The sequence below is a fragment of the Dermacentor silvarum genome, chromosome 3, assembly GCF_013339745.2.
Source record: "Dermacentor silvarum isolate Dsil-2018 chromosome 3, BIME_Dsil_1.4, whole genome shotgun sequence".
Lineage (NCBI taxonomy): Eukaryota > Metazoa > Arthropoda > Arachnida > Ixodida > Ixodidae > Dermacentor > Dermacentor silvarum.
Window position 1 is genome coordinate 118,735,709 of NC_051156.1, and position 21,283 is coordinate 118,756,991.

General features: G+C 41.7%; 1 long non-coding RNA gene across 1 annotated transcript; it reads left to right on the forward strand.

The window, feature by feature from the left end:
• Nucleotides 1–1,312: 1,312 nt before the first annotated feature.
• Nucleotides 1,313–6,893, forward strand: LOC119443993 (uncharacterized). Its single transcript, XR_005190398.2, has 3 exons — nt 1,313–2,620; nt 3,771–3,874; nt 5,997–6,893. It is a non-coding gene; the product is annotated as an uncharacterized LOC119443993 (long non-coding RNA).
• Nucleotides 6,894–21,283: the final 14,390 nt, after the last annotated feature.

Genomic DNA, 21,283 nt, shown 5'->3' on the forward strand with positions numbered 1-21,283 from the left:
TAGTGTTGAAAACTGCATTAGACTTTTCTTTAAATACCGCTGAGCTACGTTGAGTCTCATGGCATTACCACTGATGCCATCCATATTGATGTGGTCCTTGCATATTGGAGGACAGGGGCAAACTTAAATTCAGGCACTTCTGTATTGAAGGCCTGGGTCACCTAGGGATCAAAACCACTTTTAGATATGGCCTGTTATAAAACATTTATAGAGCTGCTAGCAGAACCATTAAGCCAGTTTTTGAATTAGCTTAACACACCAAATCAATACTCCTTCACGAAATCAACAGCTCAAAATTGATGTGGACAAAAAACATTTTTTTCTAGATGAATTGTTTATTGAAGCCAAACAATTGTTAACTGTACAGCCATGTGTGCCTTGAGATCAAAAAATTCCTAACACAATCTACAAACTGCCAGCAGCTTGATACAATAACGAAATTGAATACTGAGAGCTGTAAAGTTTACGTGGCCCTAAAGTAAAACAATCCCTATGAACCACGAACCTCTCTTCCACGTCTATAATTGATCCAAACGTCAACGTCTTGAGGTGACGTACATATTACGGCTCGAGTACGTACTTTTTTTATTAGGAAATGCATGGATGTCTATAAGATGTACTATCTACATGAATGTTAGACTACCAGATAACGTACTATGGATGTACATAGGATATCATTCAGGCACCATAAAATAATTGGTACACATAGCACTTGAACCATACCTCCTACGTTTCGAAGGCGTGCAGGATGTATGTATGAATGTATGTATGTATGCACTTACGTGGTGTGTAGTGTTATTGTTATTATTGGGTTATTATTATTATTATTATTATTATTATTATTATTATTATTATTATTATTATTATTATTTAACTCACCCGAAGTTAGGGATATGACATTACCGATAGATTTACCCCGACATTAGGAAGTGCTATGAATGCCTGAGATGTTTGAGTAATTAAGAACTACATTGAAATCTCGGGCAGCAAAAAAAATATGGAGGTCGCTTAAGCTTCGCCGTTAAGAGTGGAACGCGATAGAGTTATCGGGCCCCGTTAGCATCGCATTTTTCTTTATGACTAGGCTTCACTGCAACACAGAATGTTGGAAATCCAGCTTAAAAGACCAAACTTACACCAATCCCCTTAAAGTGGGCTTCACTTTTAAACAGAAATGGATTGCTGGGAAGACGTTCTTACAGGGGCAATATAAGTCGTCTTATATTAAAATGTGAAGGCCTGGGACCTTTTTAATTATTTTATTAATTATTTGCTGTTGCCCCGACGCGCGCAAGTGTCCAAAACGCATTAGGCAGGCTAAGTCCCAATTTGACCTTGTCGAGGATGCGAGCGACATCTGGATAGAATTTTCGCAAGTAAACTACCCGAGCGCACCACTGTTGGTATGGTAGAAATGCTGGAAAAGGGGTTTGTGTTTGCGTTTCCTCGTAACAGAATTGTTTTCTCGTACATTCAAATTACAATCCGATGCCACCATGGCTGTAGGCTGTGGTTTTTCTGACGGATTTTACTGTGAGAAATGCAATTTTTTGTTCACTAACACCTTGCGCCACACGGAGGGCCTGCGCGGTCGGGGTGGTTCGGGATCATTTTCTCCGCCACGGACGCCGACGCCAACGCCGCATTTTCTGCGACACGGGGCCCTTAACGCTGTCGTGTTAATAAATATCATTGACCTTCAAGGCTTATCTGCAATCCACTCCACAATGTAAGTATATTCCCCGCGCAGCCTCGTAATATTGCACACGACATTGTCTAAATCTCAATTATATAATTGCTGTGCTATTTTATTTTATTATTTTAATATCTCATGCACTATTTTAATATGATTGTGTTGTTTATTTTGTTGCTTTTGTATTGTTTAAATAATCTCAAGAAGTGACAGTTCCCTGAAATATAAACAATATTACATAATTGCAATCTTTTTGTTTCGACGCGCTATAAATCATTGCGTCCAAAGTTCGCCTTTATCTCTTGCCTACCCCAATTCGATAATTTTTGGTTGGTGCACATGTAGGTATAGCAATCGGTATTAGTATTGTGTTAATTGCTTGTTTCTAAGAAATAACTTTTTCTAGCAAATGAACGTAAAATTTCAAATTTCGCGCCTCAATCCTGAAAATTGTCCTTAACAAAATGGCGCCTACAGTTATCAACGGCCTTTTGTTTATACTTTAAAGATAAAACCTTGTGAACGTTGCGTTTTTGTATAATTATTGTTACATATTATAGCATTTAATATTATAAAATAATAACGTAAATATAGTAGCAATTTTAAAGAAGAATTGGCAAGAAGCAGTCTGGCGCAACGTCTCGGGTTTTCATTCTGCCTGCTTTGGCGGCGTATTCATTGCGTTGCGATTGCATCATTCTTCTCGGAGCCGGAGTGAGCTTGAAGTCGCGTGTTTGCATTAGTTTTTTGAAGTGCTGTTGGGGTTGGGGCTGCGTGATCGTCACTGGCGTCCTCCAGAGTGCCCACCGATCAGAAAGTCGTACGAACCGCAAGCTTTGAACGTCTGTTTATCGCACCATCGAAAGCGGCGGCACAGAAGGCGCGATGTGAGCTCCGGTGGGAACAGCAGCCCTTTGTCTCGTAACGGTAAGTAAACTTTTGTTAGCGTAGCCAGCATGCTTATGTGTATTGATTATGAACACTATGTTGAGAGATGTTAAGAGCAGAGCACGCCGCGAGGTTGCCGAATTGTTTGAAGCGCTTGGCCAGCCTGTCGAGGCAGGCGACAGCCTTGCACACCGGCAGCTCAGTAAGCGTTCGCGACGGGCTAGCAGTAGCGTGCCCAAAAGTGAACCGCAAGTGAGCTACTCCTAAAGCGAGTGTCCTAGCTTCAATGCAGTAAGCGCAACGCCTGTTAGCAGTAGCGCGGCTACAGGCCATTGTTCAGGGCTGGTATTTTGTAGCGATGCCTTTCCGATGCTAATGCCTCTTCGCGCTTTTCGCGCTTGGTCAGTGGTCAGAGCGACGGTCCGCTCACGTTATCAACGGTATCAGCCGTCGTGAGTGGTGGATGATAAGACCAGTAAATAAAGCATAAGGCATCGCTACAAAATACCGGCCCAGACTGGACAGTAAGCAGTTCAGATTGTTCAGATCGTAATGCGGAGGTTTTCGGTGACTCGTGTCTATCCGAAGCCGGTGAGGATTCAGAAGAACGATTTTCCGATGTATTTAACGCTGACGTGCAGGAAACCACAGAACGGGCAGGAAGCCAAAGCACTAGCATCTAAAATTTCGCAGCTTCGCTTGCAAAGTGGGCTCTACAATGTAACATTACCCACAGGTCCCTAGAGCACAGGGGTGTTTCCGGAATCTTCCAAAAGATGCTAAAACATTTCTGAAGACCCCCCGTGGGGCTGTCGAGGTATGTGTATGTGTAGCCTTAAACTAGCTTAAATTTCATTGATAAATTTAAAGGAAATTAGAGCACGCTTCCACTTCAAATTTACCTGCTACGTGTTTTGCATCTGCTGTTTGATAATGACAAGAGCATATGTAGGTGGAACGTGGTTGGAGTGGCAGCATGCGTATTTTGCACATTGTATACATCAGAGCATTTGGAGCACCGCCAAAATTTTTTGTGATCTTTTTGTTGGCTGAGTTGTTGAGGTGATAAAATAGTTTTGCTGTGAGGAAGTTCGAGATGTAGTAATTTGCTTACTGTGTCAATAAATAAATATGTTTGATTTGGAATGCTTTTTTTTTCATATAATGAAAAAATCTTTATTTAACATAGGTGCCGTCCAGACTGGCCATGAGACCAGCGAGTTTGCTGTAGAAACAGCCATTTGGGAGTGGCTGCGTCACGCTTCTGCCAGGCACAGAACTGCCATTGCCAAGGTAATGTGTCTTTATATGTTTCGCAATGGTTTAAACATATTTCAAATTTGAAACCAGCTATGAAAAGCACTCCTAGGATACGAAAGCAGATTGGAAAAAAACGAGCCTTTCTGCATGTTCACTGCAGCAGCAGTGGGGTATTTTTTTCTAACTGAGCAACATAGCATGAGTGAGGCTCACACTCGAGCTCTCCTGTATTGAAGAGGAAGCAACTGTCATACAATTAGGTAGGCAGGTAGGTAGTAAACTTCATTGATACAATTGGGTAACAGTAATTTTTTCTAGTTATAACAAAATAACTGTGTGAGCTTCTTAGCAAAACGTACACTTATTATCATTTACACTAGGCACTGTCGAGTGTAGCCGTGCATTTGAAGCACCTATTTACTATATTCTTTCACCGTAAACTTGAAGCGTAGGGAAAAATTTAAAGGGGGCTAAGTATCGTGCAGTAAGCTGGGGAATGGACAAGTTTAGTGTAATGACATAGAAAGATCGCTTCACTATATATTCCAAGGTACGTTATATTTCAGTTTGGCAAGATGACTATAGAAGATTACGTGAAGTGATAAGTTGAAATATTAGCAAGCTGTACGGTGTGGATTCATTTAGAGCAACAATGATGCTAATAATCATTAGGATATATATTTGTCTAGCAGTGAACTGAGAGGTACGAGATTTCTGGCTTTGTATTTTCTGCTTTAGATGGAGGTTGTGGACATTTAAACCCTAAAAAAAGAACTCGTAAGCATCGTGGTGTCCTAAATAATATACTGCATAGGTTTTGTGTCAACCAGCCTCCCAAAAACCAAGACTGGTTCTAGATAACCTGTATAGTGCATTATTCAGGGTGGTCTGTGGTCCAAGTCACCAAGTGCTCCAGTACTGTGTTAGGTGCTCCGCCGCTGTGCCGAGTGCTCTCCGTTTCTGCAGTATACCAAGTGCCCCTTTGCGTCTCCATTTTACCAAGTGCTCCAATATTGTCAAATGCTTGACCACGTCTGCAATGTGCCATATTAATTTTCAAAGTGTCCTACGAAATGCATGGGCATTCTAGTTAACTTTGCTTCAATGCATAAAACAGCATTTTCCTTTAAAAGTTCACTGGAACGCCCATGCATTTCGTAGGACACTTTGAAAATTAATATCTCAAGACTGGTTCAGTCCTGAGAATTCGTTCCAAGTGCATACGCCTTGCGAACTCAGCGGCTGTAATTCGTAGATTGAAAGATGTGCTGTAAAACAAATAAAAGGTTTATTAGAATAATTATGTTAACTATTCAATTAGGCGTATTTCTTGCGAAAGTAATGGCCGCCTCATCGAGTAGGTTAGATCAAGGATTATAATTGTGCTATGTGCCACAGGCAATTTTTAAAAAATTTGTGCAGCTAAATTGAAACACTCGGTATATGTAAGTACTGATACGATACCACTGACTTGATACCGGATTTTGAACAAAAAAAAACTACTCTGGCAAGCCACAGACCACCCTGAATAATGCAGTATATATGTTTTCTAGAACCAGTTTTGGTTTTTGGGAGGCTGGTTGATACAAAAGCTATGCAGTATATTATTTAGAACACTATGATACTTACGAGTTCTTCTTTTAGGGTTATGTCTGCAACCTCCATTTAAAGCAAAAAATATAAAGCCAGAAATCTCGTACCTGTAAGTTCACTGCTAGACAAATATTTATCCTAATGATCTTTAGCATCATTGTTGCTCTAAATGAATTCACACGTACACCTTGATAATATTTAAACTTATCACTTCACGTAATCTTCAGCAGTCCTCTTGGCAAACTGAAATATAACGTACCTTGGCATATACACTGAAGCGATCTTTCTATGCCATCACACTAAACTCCTCTATTCCACAGCTTACTGCACGATCCTTAGCCCCCTTTAAATTTTTCCCTACGCTTCAAGTTTACGTGCAAAGAATATAGTAGAAAATTTATTGAGTGCAAATCTTAGCCTAAAGTATCGATATTTTTTAACACATACGTAATATCTAAAAATGGTATATGATTTTTTTCTCACCAAAGCCTGTGTTAAAAGTTATTAGCTCTCGGCATTTTATGTTAAACTCTTTGACCTTGCGTGACCATGCTTTCTGCAGGACTGTGCCACTGAACAGCCCGGATATGTGTGACATGGTTCCCTCGGCCTGTTGTACCTTTACCTATCACCCGCGGCATCTAGCTGCCAGTGTGACCTTGCTTTCTTCAGCGCTGTGCCACTGAATAGCCCGGACACGTCTGACATGGTCTCCTAGGCCTGCTGTACTTTCACCCATCACCCGTGGCGTCTAGATCCAGTGTGCCGAGTTGTCCAAAACTGCCAAGTGCTTTATGATGTCACCAATGTGCCAAATGCTCTAGTACTGTTATGTGCTCCGCCACTCTGCCATGCGCTCTCCACTTCTCCAGTATATAAAGTGTCCCATGGCGTCTCCATTTGCGAAGTGCATTACCAAGTCTCCAAGTGCTCCAGTACTGTGTTATGTGCTCCGCTGCTGTGCCGAGTGCTCTCCGTTTATGCAGTATACCAAGTGCCCATTGCGTCTCCGCATTTTACCAAGTGCTCCAATATTGTCAACTGCTTGACCACGTCTGGAATGTGCCATGTGCTCCACTGCTGTGCCAAGTGTATACTTTGTAAATGATATACATGTCTTAAGTTCAACCAATACCTCTATTGCATAACTTATCCATACAGTGGGTCTTCACATAGACTTCTAAGTCAGTATGTACACATATTGTAGAGTTGTGTTACTGTTTCTGTAGAGTAGATGTGGGTCAACATGTTTTTTTTCTTCATAGAAGGCTACAGCGCGGAACCAACAAAGACAAGGAACACAGACACAGTGCTGACTTTCAACAAGAATCAGCTTTCTGAAAGTCAGTGCTGTGTCTGTTCTTTGTGTGCCTCTCCTGTCTTCGTCGGTTTCGTGCCATGGCCTTCTACGATGTTCAACCAACAAGCCCAAGTGGTTACTCTGCTCAATGTTTTTTCTACCACACTTTGCACCTTTGTGCTGTTTCCTATATCAAGTGCCCAGCTTGCTGCTGCCATTGATGTCATCATTGCCAAAACAGCTTTCATAAATAACAGCATAAATTTGGACAGCACAATATTATTTTTAAATTTTCATTTCATTCTAATATATAAAGAAGATTGTACTTATTTGTTTATTTCTACTCACATTCTGCAGATATCACAAGGACCATGCATTGCGTTTAATGTTTTACTCCCAGAAGATGTGTGCATCACTCCTGGAAGTTTGTAGTTTGTGTATTTCTAGTCAGGTTTTGTGGATTTTGCTTCGACCAACTTTCTAGTCACATTTCGCAGATTTTACTTGCACATCTATTGATTTTATTGTTTTACTTGCACATGAATTGTCTGCATTTTGACAAGGTCACAAATATATCTGAGAAAATATTGAGCTTTATGCTGCCAGATGTAAGAGTTGCGTGTTCAAAGGAACTCTTGTTAAAGTTCATGCTATTCATCGCTTCGACATTTCAGGTCTTTCTGTTCATCTTAGTATTTTTTTATGCAATATTGTCTTAGCTGCGTTTTGTGTATGGTATAACAAGGATTCCTCAGCGAGAGCTTGTGGTATACTTTGCAAGGGCATGATTTAGGGATTTATTGCTCTGGTTTAGTTCTATATTTTCTAAGCAACAATATCCTAAGATTCTGTATGATATAGGTCTCATTTTTGCTGTTCAACATAGCTTTCATTTTGTTAAACATATCCTGAATAAAAGCTTGAGATACTCTTTGAGGATATACACGTGAGTTTATTTTAGTTGTATTTTTCTATGAAAGATTACTTTATTATGTGTAATGTTTGTTCTAAAATAAAGTTTTGCTGTGGAACCAATGTTTGAAGGCTGGTATCATTTTTCTATCAGGTGAAAAAGACACTACACGATTGCCGCACATGCTGGGGAATGTATAAAATTACATCTTGGGCACGTATTTATAACGTATTTCGGCTCAAAACTAATATCCAAACAATGTAACAAATGTCCAGCAATTACATCCATATAACATCTTTTCGACGTAAAAAAGAGGACTTTTGACAGTACCACCTACGTAGATTTTACGTAAACTAGATCTATTTGAACCTCTAATAGAGGTATTGAATGTCCAACTGAAATATCTAATGGACATCCAGGCGATGTTTATGGTTTGTAGGGATTCTCAAAATTGAAATATATAGAAAATAAATATTATACAAGCATTATAGTAAATACCATTTAAAACGTACTTGATTTCTCTATTTGGTAGCCAGTAACTTAATAATCATGGCACAATTTGCATGAGCCCACTGAGACTCTTATTTATTGGTTAAATGGTGTGCCCATTTTACTAAATCTTATCTACCTCTGAAACGACATGGTAATTACAATAACTTGTGCCATGGCAGCACTTTCTTGTGCTGCATTGCTTGTTGCACGATCCAGTTCGTTTTCTGCCATGATTACTAGGTTCCTGGGCAGGTCATTACATACCAAGCGATCTATTCACTTTGACTACTTAAGATTTTTATCTGATACACAGTGGCCATTAGTTACCTGCTGGAAGACTTAAATGGAACTGGCATGAGGAAATTTTTTTTAAATTTTTGGGTGCCGCAAAACAAGTTAGAATGAAAGAATTTGCAAGAAATCAGGTTCATGCGTACATGAAAGAAAGCACATCGCTGCCTTGCCCGAGAACTGTTGTTGCACTCTGAATTTAAGCAAACTTTTACCACTTAGTTCTTACTGTTTTGAAATAGCAAAATAAACCATTACTACAAACATATGTTAATATGTAGTTTTTCTTAAACAGAACCACTTTGACAATAGCACAGATTCCACTTTCCGGTGTACATATGAAACCTAACTTTCTGTAAAATTTCTCACTGGGCCTACTTATACTTTATCAAACAAACTTCAAATGGTGTGCCGTCATGGAACAGTCTTGGCATGAAATGACCCGAGATACCTATGAAATAAAAGAGTCAGGAAACATTAGCTTTTGTAGAAATATATTAAAGATTTACGTAAAAATGTACTAAAATACAAAGCGCAACACTTGTGCAATTAATTATTAATCACAACACAGTACTTGTGTCTGAACAATCCAACCTGTGCTTTTCAGGTGACCAGAAACACCATAATAATAAAAAAAATGTTCAGGGCGGCAAGTGCACAACACTTGTACTGTCCAGACTTGAGCTCTTCTGGACACTTCAGGTCCCTTGCGAGAAGTGAGGCCAGAGTGTTCTTAACGTAGGTCATGTTTGTCCCAGGAAACTTGTGACAGGTAAAGCCTGCAATACAGGAAAAACAGCATGACGTTAAAGATCAATGTTCCACATGCAAAAGTGCGATATACAGTACGCCCTGTTATAATGAAACTGCTTCATTTGTTTTGTTTATTCCAAGTTTTTCACGAGTTCAATTCTAGAGAATGACCAGCTTTCAAAGTGGAGTGGCACCGGAGGACTCCACTTAGTACAATATGCAGAAGGCAAACAGGAAAAGCCCACTGTGGCAGAATAACTTCATGAATATCCTTGGTGTGAAAATGTGAACGTTGCTTGCTTAGGAACAAAATGGTGGAAAAAAGACTTCATACAGTTGGTGAAAAAACTTAAAGGTAGACTACTGGCAACTAAAATTAGTTCTCTCAACAATCATAATCAAAATGTGCAGCACTTTATTGCACTTTTCCTCGCAGGAGTTGCTCCAAATACGGTTATGCGGCCAGAATTGAGTGTGGTATATCTGAATTTGTTTTACAAGCTCATATGCTACTGGAGTGCACTTCTCGCATCGTGATGACCATTCTTATGCCTCTATACTGAAAACAAAATACTGCTTATAAAGAGGATTTACTGCAGTTGCACGCCGACCTGGTTACACTAACACAAATAAATGCGAAGAAGAAATACGAAGAAATGCTCAGTCTTACAAGAGAAATATGCAAGTGGACTGGCTCTGCTAATCCTTTGAGGGTCACTGCCATGCATGTAGATTGGTGGAAACAAATTGTGTGGTCACGACCATAAATATGAGGCAGCGAAAGAACATATAAATAAGCATACCTTTTAAGAATGAAGTGTCCCCAAGCATCACATTACAGATTCTGTAACCTTCTGCGACTTCTACAAAAATCCTGATTGTGCTGTTGCCCCTTGGCTTCTTCCAAAACTGATCTTTCTCTTTATTCTATGGTGCCCATCACTGCAGTAGTTTGGGAGTATTCAACTAGTTTAATGTTTTGTGAGTGTCATTACATTTAAAAAATGTGATTATGCTAGTTTGCCCTGCATGCTACAATAAACATGGTGTAAAACAGCGGACACTAAGAAATCTTTGTCACTTTGTGACCTAAAAAGTTATTTACCCATTTTTTTTCTCGAAAGGTCACTCTGAAGAACGATTCAGAATAAAAATATAACACTTAAATTGGGGGACGTTTGCCAGAAAATATGTGATCCTCAAAGGGTTAAACATGAACACCTACAAAGCTCATTCAATCTTTGATAAATCTAAACCCATAGTACTTGAGCACTGGTTTATAATAACGCTGAAAACAGGCAAGTGTGTCCTTGAATTAAGAAAGCAGGAGACATTTCCAACAATTTCAGAGTGGGACCTGTGGACATGCCTCATGTTCTGTAATAAGCTTTATATAGTAGCTGCCAAGGGCCTATTGAGTACTGATCATTTTATGGGAACGTGAGGAAAAGTCAAATAAATACCTGTGTTTTTTCCACATCCTACAATACAATGTGATAAATTGGATCTTAATTGGTTGAGTGCCTAGAATGAATGGACATTGCTAAACATAGCAATGTTGACAACGAATTTGGCAACTGTTCCTATTGTTGCTTTCATCAAAACAACCAAACAATTATGCCCCGTAACTTAAGCTCATTCTGCTTAAAGGATACTGTCTGCCACCACATGGACCTCCTTCAAGACAGGAGCAACTTTAATTCAATGTGGTCTGTTGAAATAGGTGAAACCACTATGTTTTGCGTTACAGAATCTGGAGGGCCATTTTGATTGCTGAAATTTGGTGGAAGTGCTGTCCCTCGAGTTGAGCAGTAACTGCACTTGAGCATAGCTTCTCCACAATTCCTATAACAACACTTTCAGGCTACTTAAGCACACCCGCTATAGCAACAGATTGGTAGCAAGCTTCACAGATTGGTACTACAGATTGGTAGTTGCTTCATTGCAACTGTTCATTGCAATGACAGTCAAGTAGTGCAACTAATGCGCAAATACACCTAACTTTGTCAGTTGGAGCCACCAATCACTTCTGGCAGTTAAGGCTGCTTTTAAAATTTAGCACTTTAGTATGGAGGCGTTAGAGACTTGAGATCAAATGAACATTCATTCCAAATAGTAGGCTATTGTAGCACGTAGTTGCAGACACAGGCTACTTGAAAGTCATTTGTTGTGCTAATAGCAAGCTGGTAATTCCAAGTACAAAATGTGAAGGCAAAAATGCAATGGGTAAAAGGATGTACGGTACTTGCCTATAACAGCGTTGACCCTGATAAGGCCAAGAGCCTCTTTTTGCCTATTGGTGGTGGTGTTTCCGAGAAGTAAGTGGCCCATGAGGTTCTCCTCAGTGAACACATGGTGAATCAAGGCCCTTGCAAACTTGCCTGGTCCACCATGGCAAGCTGTGCCAGGATCATCTGAATGAGCACCTCTCCAACCTATGTGAAATGGCACGTTTAGGTAAATAATATTAGTGAGGTAGTTTAAGGATTTTAAGCACATTTACACAACAGCCACACTCCGAATAAATCACACAAATACTGCCTGCTCCAGACCTAAAATGTCAACTAATCTCTCTAATAAAAACAACTAAAACTAATGTCATAGCTTGTTATGCTACTGGGATGCCATGTGATTACTGAAGTTACTCTCAGTAACTGAAGATGTGATTACTGAAGTTACTTACTCAGTTACTGAAGGGCCAAAGGCTGAAACTTCACACCATGACATTATTTTGAATGTTTCATCCCACTAAAGCAGAACATAGCATCCCACAGAATCTGCCTTTTACGTGAATATAGAGCGCCTACGCGAAGGCGTTAGCGCGAAGTACTCGATAGCGTCGAAGGGAGATAATGGTTAAAAAAAAAAGTTCACCGCGCGCGTACCGGTAGAAAACAAACCACACATAACCTGATGATTTCACAGCATTCACTGGCATCAGCCCTTTATCTCACCTATCACAAAGAATCACATATACGCCATTGCAATTCTTTATTATTATCGCACCACAGCGCGTGTCTACCGCACGGCGTGCAGCGGATTCTGGGCACTCGATCCTGAAGCGAACAGCGCAGCAGAATACATTAGAACGGCAAAACGCCCCGCGCATATTTTCGCCGATCCCGACACGCCATGTAGTAGATGCACGTCAATGGACGGCGTTGCGCGAACGAAATATACTTGATTACAGTACAGTTCAGATTATTTCACGTGCCATTGTTATTTCCACAAAAACGGCAAAGCACGAGTGCTCATTAATAAGGCTAATTTCAGTCGGTGCTGGAACACCGTACCAAACATTGTGGCGCGCACAACATGCCCTGTTTTAGCTGGCTCCACATAGCTGCCCACCAAAACGGCAGAGCACGAGCGCTCATTAATAAGGCTAATTTCAATCGGTGCTGGAACACCGTACCAAATATCGTGGCGCGCACAACATGCCCTGTTTTAGCTGGCTCCACATAGCTGCCCACCAAAACGGCAGAGCACGAGCGCTCATTAATAAGGCTAATTTCAATCGGTGCTGGAACACCGTACCAAAAATCGTGGCGCGCACAACCACGGCCGGGCTCGACTGGCGCGCGCGTTCGCAAGAAGCGAGCGCGCGCGCCAGTCGAGCCCGGCCGTGACACAACATGCCCTGTTTTAGCTGGCTCCACATAGCTGCTTTACGTCGCCGCAAGCGCGCTGTGAAGTTAAATCAGGACAAAACTTCATGCTCAATATCACAAATCTAGTGCTGCACAACCAATTCTCGCAACGGAAGGATAGTACTAGTAATGAAAACGAGCACAGACGCGCGTGGAAGACACGCACGGGCTCTGTACGCACTTTTTCTACTAGCGTCGCAATGAACGAGCAAGTCGAATTCGAAACACTCACTCACCTGCGATGTGGCTGAGTCGGAGGCGATCATGGTGATCTTCGAGGCACCGTGTAGCCCATAAAGACCGAGCAATAAGTTGTAATATACCAAAGATGTCAAAGCGAGGCAAAGGGCACAGAAAACACAGCAAACTCATCACGCAACCCGCACACATACGCCGCACGCACAAAGTTCCGGAATCCGCCAAAGAGTCACCAGCGCAAGCGCGCATTCACACAAAAACGCTCATACAAATCCACGCTTTCATAGATGTGAATTGCCATATTTATTAACAAATCTTGTAATATAATGGTATTTCTTAACAATTTCTGTGGTTTGCAAGAGTGTGAAAATTTTCTGCTTAGCTTCCTTGAGGAACTATTTTCTTTATCGCGGTAACGCAGTCCGCCGGCCGGTCACGTACGCAGCGCGCGGGAAATAGTGCAAAATTCAAACGTCGGAATTGTCACGCCCTGTGTGCGCGCACAGTTTTAGTCGTTTGTATTAAGAAGAAATATTTATTTTAATACGTGAAGCAACCGGCGCGAAATGAACTACGGACCAGCAACGTACACAATTGTCGCTGTTTGTGCTTGTTAGTTTGACATCATGAGGAACGGTAGACAGCATGCCGTCCCGTTGATTAAACATTTGTACCTGTGCTTCTGCGCTACGATTTGCTACCGGCAAAGTATAACAGCGTAGATTGTGCGCGGTGGCCAAGCAGTTTCCCAGCACACTGGCCAGCACCGCGTATATACGTGTTACAGAATAGACCTAGGCTTTCATGTAAAATATGGACACCACGTCGCAGAGATCACCCAAACTTGTTTCATTTTATTGTGCGCTAAGGGCTAACAACTAAACAAAACGCACTCTTTAAAAAACATATTTATTTATTATGCTTACATACTACTTTTCCCACCATCTTGCCCATATGTAACATGGAGGCAATGCCGTTTTCTGACACAGACAGGGCACTGGCCACTTACAATAGTAGCCGATGGGAATCCAGGAGGTGCCCAATCATCGGTCATTGGTCACTGCTTGTTGGGAGGTTTGTCTTGTGCTCCAATGTGGTGTATATATATATATATATATATATATATATATATATATATATATACAGGCTGGTCGTTGTTAAGTATTACGGAAGTTTTAGAAATCGCCTGTGGCAGGTAGCATAATTCTTATCATTGAGCTGGGTTAATCGATGAGGCGGACATTAGTAGCACGAGCAATCGAAACACACATTCAACTAATTAAGAAGAAATCACTAATTAACTTCTTATTTTATTACTTTACGACACATATTGCGATTTACGAATTTGAGCCGGTGATCTTTTCAGGCGTATCCACTTGGAATGAATTTCCAGAATGACACCAGTTTGGAGATATGCGCCATCAAACTCGCCGTAAAAATGCACTGTTGTTACACTTAATTTGTTACCAAAATGCTGTTTTATACATAACTAAAGTAACTAAAACGCCCATGTATTTCGTCCCACACTTTGGGCAATAATATCTCGAAACTGGTATTATACTGGAAATTAATTTTAGGTGGATGCGTCTTGCAAACTCACCGGCTACAATTCATATATTGCAATATGTGTCGTAAAATAATTAACTAAGAAGTTCATTAGTAATTTTTTTGTTAATTATTAGAATATTAGTTTGGATTTCTTGCGTTACTAATGTCCGTTTCTTCGAATAACCAAGCTAAGTGATAAGAATTATGCTACCTGCTACAAGCGATTTTTAAAAATTTTCGTAAAGCCTATAATTTTTAACACCCACTATATACAGGGTGTCCCAAATTTTTGCACCGACACTTAAATATAGGCAAATGCCACGTAGCTGGACAGAACCAAGGTAATGTTGTTTGCCGTCGCTTACAGATACTCAATTTTTTACATTAGATAACTAATTCGATAATCATTATAATTAATAATTATTAATCAATTAATAAGAAATAATTAGCTTCTCAGATATTATATTTAGCTGAAAAGTGTCAATCAGAAAATTATAGAGCAACAGGAAACACTCCCGATACAGCTTTCTGTTGCCCAATACGTGGTACATTAAAAGTGTTTTTCCGAGCGTGAAAGAAGCCCGCGGATACACGCATAGTGCCTCGAGCGGCTAGTTGTGCGGCAATTTTGCGTGTATTCGCGGGCTTCTTTCACGCTAGAAAAAAAAGAAAAAGAAAGAAAATCAATTTTATGTTGCACGCATTGAGCAATAGAAAGCTGTATCGGGAGTTTTTAGTGGCAGGAGCGTCGAGTGCCATTTGTTCTTTGGACAGTACTTTCGGTTCACCTCCTGAGATGATCAAGAGGTGAAAATAAATCGAAAAAAATAGTAAAGTACAAAATTTACGAATTTCATTATAGATATGATATCAGAGCATAAGTTTAGCTATAAGTTGAGTTACTGAAGTGTCTGGAATAATTAGAATTAATTAGCTGAGACGACCGGGGATGCAATCCAAGTAAATAAAAAAAAATAGAAAAAAAATGGTTCAGTTCAGAATTCATGACTTTCATTATAGATATGATATCAAAGCATAAGTTTTGTTGCAAGCGGACTTGCTGAAGTGTCTGGGATAATTATAACTAATTAGCTGAGACCAGATTAAAAATAAATCAGGAAAAAAAGAAACAAAGTAGTACAGTGCAAAATCCATCGGTTTCTTTATAGACATGATATCAAAGCATAAGCTTAGTTCAAGTTGAGTTACTGAAGTGTCTGGAATAATTATAATTGATCAGAAATCACTTATTACTGTTTACCAAAGCACTGAACACCAACGCCGGGATGCGAGTGCAAAAAAGAAACACCTAAGTCAAAGTTTAAGGTTGCCTACTCTTTTAAGCATGAAATGCTTTTAGCTCCCGTTGTCGGGGATCTTCAAGTGACCTTGAGCCAAAAGCCAAAGCTGTTATCCGGGCATTCAAAACGAGAACATGCCGGCAAGTTGAAAATGAAATTTTGTCACCCGTAGGCACGAGTACAACTGGGCATGGACGTAGAGTGCAATATAGCGTACCGTACATGCAATGCATTGTACTTGATATAAACAAAACATATGAGCAAACGAAATAGTAAATGGTGTCTGCTTGACACTGGCTTTGCCACACATCAAACACCACTATGACAAGTTGCGAGAACAAAACGAGGTCATCCGAGCAACCAGTCAAACTTGAAAAAAGGCGGTCTCTGGCACCAACCCTTTACTACACATGCTAGTTACTCTCCAAACAAATTACAAAAAAAAATATTGCTTGCGAGTTCTTCCCAATGTTTCTTGACAATATCACTCAAGCTGTAACTTCTATTACGCTGAAGTTTTGTCATTTCCAATAGCAACGTTCAAAAGGCAGATAGATACAGGGGCAGATAAAGTGGGCCGATCCTGGAGGCAGTGCAGAAAGGGTCCAAGCTCAATGGCACATATCCCCTGTGGGCACGGGGACCTCTAACGCTTCCTTGAACTGCCCTTGTCATACGTGGGACACAAAGAGACAAAGTTAACAGCCCTTCCTCTGTCGAGAAAATGGAGTACTGACTATTGATATGTTGTTGGCATATTGTTGAGGAATTGTTGACACAATATGCTTTCAATAATGCCTCAATAGTTATTGAACGTACACAACAATACCTCAACAATAATGTTGTTGAGCGCTTCACAACAGTAAAGTCATTGACTAGTTGTTGTTGACATATTGTTGAATAATGTTGAGTATTATTGAGAAGTGTGGAGCAATATTGACATTGAATATATATCTGAAAGCAAAGCTTGTCGCCGTAAGCATCTTACGTAAGCAAAGGTATATCTTACGTAAGCAAAGCTTGTCGTCCGATTCTAGTAAGCGAAGCTTGTCGTCCGATTCTAGCATGCTGGTTCTAGCGTGACGGCTTCCGAAGCCCAGGCGAAACGTCAGCGAAGAGCCGCCGACCCTGAATTTAGGGCAAACGAAGCGGAATGCCTGCGGCAGCGTCGTCTTGCCACAAGCTCCCCCAGTTACGACTCGAGAGATAAGCATTTGGTTCAAGTTATGTGACACGCTATATATTTAGTGGTGATTAAGTGAACAATAAAACGATATATATGTGTAAAACACATACACGTCTACATGTGTGTGTTTCAGATATATATTTAATGTCAATATTGCTCAAAAATTCTCAATAGTACTCAACATTATTCAACAATATGTCAACAACAATTAGTCAATGACTTTACTGTTGTGAAGTGCTCAATGACTTTATTGTTGAGGTATTGTTGTGTACGTTCAATAACTATTGAGACATTATTGAAAGGATATTGTGTCAACAATTCCTCAACAATATGCCAACAACATTTCAATAGTCATTTTCATAAGGGATATGCCGATGACATCAAGATGTTTAAGAAAATTCACACTGTTGATGACTGTCGCCCCTGCAGTCTGACCTGTTTTCCTTTGCTAAATGGTGCAAGGATAATAACCTTACCTTGAATGCTGCTAAGACCAAAGTCATGACTTTCACACGCAAAACAGCAAGTATTTCTTTTTCTTATTCTGTAGATTCTGTGCCGTTGTGTAAGGTCTGCGAGATCAATGATCTTGGTGCACTTTTTGATGCAACCTTACACTTTTTGGCTCACACTAAACGTGTTGCAATGCGGGGTATGCGCTCTCTTGGTTCTGTATGCAGACTATCGAGGGAATTCAAGTCTCCTACACCGTTCCGCAAATTATACAAAACCATCTGTCTTCCTCAACTAGAATATGCGTCGGTCGTCTGGAATGGCTCTTCTAGATCCAACATTGATATTATAGATCGTGTCCAGAAAAAGTTTCTAAGCATATATAATCACCCCTTTGCAAACCTGGACATTGCACCCTGTACTAGCACTATTGGATTGTTGTCATTGCCCTCACTTCGCGACCGACGTAATCGCGCTGACCTCCTGTTTCTCTTTAAACTCCTTCACGGTAACCTCACGTGTCCCGAACTTCCCAGCTGTGTCATGTTCCGTATCCCACGCAAGATCACCAGAGAACATAGACCTTTCCATGTTCCTCCCTGTCATCACGAACACTCAACTGTCCACAGAATACAGAATCTTTATAACGCTTACTTTCGTGAACTTGATATCTTTCATAACTCCTTGTCATCGTTCTTTTCCGTCTATTTCATCGCCGTTGACATCATACGGAAGCTCACGGCGACAGCGACGCCGACGTCAGAAATCCGCTTTGGAGTGTCCATATAATTGCTATCGCAATAAAAAGTTGTCGCAGTTCCACCTAAAAGGCGAAGCATCAATTGCGATAGCAAATTTGTAGAGAGCTATACAGAGTAATGATATTAGCTTTATCAGCTGTATAAACTTGGATATGCAGCAGCACCGCCAACACGCAGAACTGTTGTCGACGCCGTCGGCGTTTTGCCCGCGTTCGCTCAATATGCGTGCGGCGTTGGTGACTGTTGCCGGAGCCTCTGATATAAATAGGCACTTGGTGCCGCAGCTAAACGTCGCCTCCCTTCCCTTCCCTCCCCCTCCCCCCCTCCCCCACGGCCTCTCGTACGACGGAAGAAGGCGCGTTTGCTCTACATATATGGTGATTGTAAAGGAGGAAAGAGACGCCTACTTCTGCAGCCCTTAATGGAGCAGGGCGCAGAACGCGCGTTTGTTCTCCGCCGTGCGTTCACTCCCCGTGAAAGCGCGCGCCCCTCGCTCCCTTTCACTCGCACATACAGCGTTCGGCGCGCGGCGACGATTTCATGTCCATTGACGTCATACGGAACCTCACGGCGATGGCGACGGCGACGCCGACGGCAGAAATCTGCTTTTGAGTGTCCATATAATTGCTATCGCAATAATAGAAACCGCCCGATACTTTACCAATTCCCCGCAATACTACTCGAACAGCAGCGGCGTTCGAACAGTCTCGGAAGCCGCCAATGGCGTTTTCGTCTTCGACTCGGCATCTTCGTTGGCGTCTTCGTCTCGGCGCAATTGTGCGAACGAGCTCGTGCTTAGCCTCCTATATTTTTTCATATATAGGAGGCTATGTCAAGCAGTGTCTCCCAAGGAGGGTGCCTCCGCGCCTCGGCGACGCGGAGCTATACTGACCTCTTCGCAGAGCAGTTTGTTCTCGAGAAACGAGATGTCGCTTTTGGCGGCGCGCCATACGTTACCTCAGCAAAAGCGCCCGAATACGAAATCATAAGCGCTTCTACCCTGTTTCTGTGTCATCAGCTGTCGGAAATGCAACTGGGTTTTCGCTCACGCACTATGCTCTATTTATGCTGCAAAATGTATAGCGGTGAATTGAAGACGTGTGCAGTGGTTCGCTGCAAACGTAGTCACTGGCATATTAAAGAATAGAACGAATATGTGTGACCAAGTTCACGGACCGTTTTTACATAGGGACAGCATCTGTCGCCAGCCCCTTTAAATGTACGACTTTCCTCGTGGATAAAAGAAATTCACTGATCCGCCTGCGTTGCATTGCTGACCTCAAGAAAGAAAAAAGACTTAAACCCCGGTACGTCGGCAAGAGTGAGTACTGCTCGTTAAACAATGGCATGCAATGACTTGCTGGTGTAGTATGTTTTGCGCACGTTATCTACACACATCCACCCCTACTCACACGCATGCTTACGCATACTCTATCGCCAACGTATAAAGATTATGTGAATAGGCAAACACTTCAATCGGTGGGTCAAATCATGGGTCACAGCGAATACACCGACAGCAAACCAATGGCTGGAGGTGAATGTTTCGTGACGGTACACGGGAGTAAGCGAGTTACTAGCGATACTACATATTTGCTACATGCTACTATGAAGTACAGAACAGCTACGTTCCAAGCCTGTGCGCAGCAATTACAAATCTATTGCAACTTAGCACACCGGCGAGCGATTAGGCAGAAAAAAAAATCTGATAGTGACCGCACCGACGAACTTCACTGAGTCAGAAACGTGACAAGCCGCTGCTTCAAACTATTTTCCAAATAAAGAACGAAAAACAAAACACACTGATCCCGATTCAATTCATAAGCGGAAAGCTTGGATAGCTTGGAATGCATTTTTAGCCTCGCTTTTAGAACAAGCACCATATGCGCTGCTCGCGCCGTTTGGACAAAGCTTAATAAACTGAGAAAGCGCTTTTACGTGGCCTCTGAAGCTCTGGCTCAAGCTTCGTGTCGTCTACCCAATAAGCGTCTACGATATCTCCCGAAAAGGTTTCCTGAGCGGCGCCGGTCGTCATGTTCATCCATTGTAAACACGAAGGCAACGGAGGCAGCTGAGGCAAGCAGTGGACGCGTCACCACGTGATCAAACATGATAGCGCCCGCGGTATCGCCACAAAAAGGGTCAATACTGTGGAATGACGTCATTGCCTAGCTTCGCCCTCGCGCTGCTGTGGCGAGAAGCTAGGCTGAGCTATAGTGGAGGAGCGAGTGGCGCTCCTGCTGAGGTTAGGCAAGGCGTCCATAGGTGGCGCTGTGGCGGGAGCGGTGCTTGGAATCTGGAACGTGGAATCTGGAAAGGAGTAATGATGCCAGCGCTAACATTCGCAAATGCCATTCTATGCTTAAAGTCGGATATCTTGTCGAGTTTGGAAGTTAACCAAAGATTTGTAGGCCTGTTGGCTTTGGGAGCCCACGGTAATACCACAAATGAGGCAGTGCAGGGCGACGTGGGTTGGGCCTCTTCTGAAGACACAGAAGCACAGAGCAAAATTAGTTTTGACGGAAGGCTCAGGGAGATGGATGAAAATAAATGGGCGGCTAAATTGCACAAGTATTTGTACATGAAAAGCGTGGACACAGAATGGAGAAAGAGGTCAAGGAAGTTGGCAACGAAGTACAGGATAATCGAAACTGTAAATCCAGGAGTGATCAGAAAGAAAGTGAGAGAAATACAGACCGTGAACTGGATGCAAAGAATGGAAACAAAAAGGACAATGGAGGTTTACAAGAATGAGAAGAAAGAAATTAGAAAGGAAAATCTGTACGATAACACAAAGGGCAGTGCATTGCTATTTGAGGCTCGAGCCGGTTGCCTAAGGACCCCAACATACCGGAGCAAATATTCGGAATTAGAGGACGCATGTGTATGCTCTGGAAAAGATCCAGAGACTACTCAGCACATCCTAATGGAATGCGACGGGATTCACTCAGCGAGAACCGTAGGTAACGTGCAACTCCTAGAAGCACTTGGGTTTAAAGTGGAAGG